This window comes from Cynoglossus semilaevis, chromosome W, assembly GCF_000523025.1.
Source record: "Cynoglossus semilaevis isolate Cse_v1.0 chromosome W, Cse_v1.0, whole genome shotgun sequence".
In the NCBI taxonomy this organism is placed as follows: Eukaryota; Metazoa; Chordata; class Actinopteri; order Pleuronectiformes; family Cynoglossidae; genus Cynoglossus; species Cynoglossus semilaevis.
This window is the reverse complement of record NC_024327.1, coordinates 9,216,685-9,219,309: the sequence shown is the minus strand read 5'-3', so window position 1 is coordinate 9,219,309 and position 2,625 is coordinate 9,216,685. Positions and strand designations below refer to the sequence as shown.

Sequence of the window (2,625 nt, the reverse complement as noted above, 5' to 3'; positions counted from 1 at the left end):
TATTCTATTTTTGACTTTCTTCAGTCACGTTTTTTTCAACCATTTACACAATTTGCTTGTATTTTACTCACTTCACTGCGCACAGTAATTCTTTATCTTGGGATCGACGTCACCAAGCACCGCTGGATCCATGAAAACCACCGAAGCCTCAAGCCGGCTTTTCAGTGCTGAGGTGTTGTCTCAGACCATGCATGGATTTTTGCGATGACCTCCCGGTTTTCCAATAATGTCTTGGATTTTGTTGATCCAGCTCGAAGGACCAAGTTATGTCAGGAAACTTTTTCTGTTAGATAGGACTGTAAAATATGCTGGTAGTTCATACCCCAGTTTCCTAACACACAAAGAATCAAATAAAGAATCAAATACGAGATCTCAAAGTTTTAAAAGTTTTACTTGCAGCAAGGAGTGCAGAACATTGGTTACATTCAGAACTGCACTGAGGAACACCTCAGTGCTCAGAGTTTAAATACAGTTTTTTTTACACACACACTTCAATGGTCAGTATCTTGGCATTCCACAGCCATGCGGTGTTCACGTGCCACTTCTGAGCACTGATTGGTAAAGACTGCTCCAAACAAGGATTCTCCACCAATAGAAGCTATGTGCATGTGCTGTAGTTAATCAAGTCAGATAAGACCATGCAGTTCGGATGTTTTTCTCTTTTTGTCTTTTGTTGGTCTTCCGTCGGTCTACTTATTTGGGCAAAGAAACTAGTTCTGGCCGGTTCTGTGTCCTGTCTCTATCTCCAGGTGTAACAGTCGGTACCATTCAGTGCTGTCCATATAATCCTGTTATGTAAACCTTCAGCAGACCTGTCTTCAGCACTTTCCCTTTTAGTACAGCATAATAACAGCATTCAATAACAGTATAAATTGATATGGAAACTTAATACAATGAATATATTGTAAAGATTGAATAAATGTATTTACAACATCTTAACAAGAGCAAATGAGAATCATAAGGTCAATGGAACTGCCTGAAGAGTTCAGAGACAGAATTGTGGCAAGGCACAGATCTGGCCAAGGTTACAAAAAAAATTGCTGCTGCGCTTAAGGTTCCTAAGAGCAGAGTGGCCTCCATAAACCTTAAATGGAAAACGTTTGGGACGACCTGAACCCTTCCTAGAGCTGGCCGTCCGGCCAAACTGAGCAATCGGGGGAGAAGAGCCTTGGTGAGAGAGGTAAAGAAGAACCCAAAGATCACTGTGGCTGAGCTCCAGAGATGCATTGGGGAGATGGGAGAAAGTTGTAGAAAGTCAGCCATCACTGCAGCCCTCCACCAGTCGGGGCTTTATGGCAGAGTGGCCCAATGGCTCAGTGCAAGACACATGAAAGCCTGAATTGAGTTTGCTAAAAAAAAACACCTGAAGGACTCCAAGATGGTGAGACAAAAGATTCTCTGGTCTGATCAGACCAAGATGTGTGATGGTTTCAGAAAACGGCCGCACCGCGCAGCCTGGCGTGGGTAGCGGGCCGGTGGGGGGGGGGGGGGGGGGGGGGGCATCATGCTGTGGTTTTTTTTTCAGCTGCAGGGACAGGACGAGTGGTTGCAATTGAAGGAAAGATGAATGCGGCCAAGTACAGGGATATCCTGGACAAAAACCTTCCCCAGAGTGCTCAGGACCTCAGACTGGGCTGAAGGTTCAACTTCCAACAAGACAATGACCCTAAATCACACAGCTAAAATAACCAAGGTGTGGCTTCACAACAACTTTGTGACTGTTCTTGAATGGCCCAACCAAATGGCTGTCCACCAACATTCACCATCCAACCTGACAGAACTGGAGAGGATCTGCAAGGAGGAATGGCAGATCCAGGTTTGAAAAACTTGATGCATCATTTCCAAAAAAACTCATGGCTGTATTAGCTTTATTAAAAAAAATTGTACTATAGTGAGCCCATATTTGAGAAACTGTTGTTAGCAGCAGATATGCTGTTAACAGGCTGCCCCTAGCAAGCACCAAGCATGCGATTCCTCTCAGAATCGAACACAGGACTCTCTGCTCTCTGTTTCCGAGGCAGGTGTGTTAACAGCTACACTATGGAACTGACTCTAAAGGGTGCTTCTACTAAATACTGAGCAAAGGGTCTGAATACTTATGACCATGTGATATTTCAGTTTTTCTTTTTGAATACATCTGCAAAAATGTCAACAATTCTGTGTTTTTCTGTCAATATAGGGTGCTGTGTGTACATTAATGAGGAAAAACATTGAACTGAAATGATTTTAGCAAATGGCTGCAATATAACGGAGTGAAAAATTTAAGGGGGTCTGAATACTTTCCTTACCCACTGTACATAAGTTTTCACAGTCTTTGCTCAACACTTTGTTGCTGCACCTTTGGCAGCAATTACAGCCTCAGGTTGTTTTGAATATGATGCCACAAGCTTGGCACACCTATCTTTGGGCAGTTTCACCCATTCCTCTTTGCAGTATCTCTCAAGCTCCATCAGGTTGGATGGGAAGCGTCGGTGCAAATTTTCAGATCTCTCCAGAGATGTTCAATTGGATTCAGGTCTGGGCTCTGGCTGGGCCACTCGGGGACATTCACCGAGTTGTTCTGAAGCCACTCCTTCGATATCTTGGCTGTGTGCTTAGGGTTATTGTCCTGCTGTAAAATGAAAA

At 43.8% G+C, this 2,625-nt stretch overlaps 1 long non-coding RNA gene across 1 annotated transcript in view; it reads right to left on the bottom strand.

Annotated features, from left to right (window-relative positions):
* LOC112486389 (uncharacterized) overlaps nucleotides 1-350 on the bottom strand; it is a 1,835-nt gene extending 1,485 nt beyond the window's left edge. The window contains exon 1 of the long non-coding RNA XR_003048820.1: nucleotides 72-350. This is a non-coding gene — a long non-coding RNA (uncharacterized LOC112486389). The remainder of the gene's footprint in view (nucleotides 1-71) is intronic.
* Nucleotides 351-2,625: the final 2,275 nt, after the last annotated feature.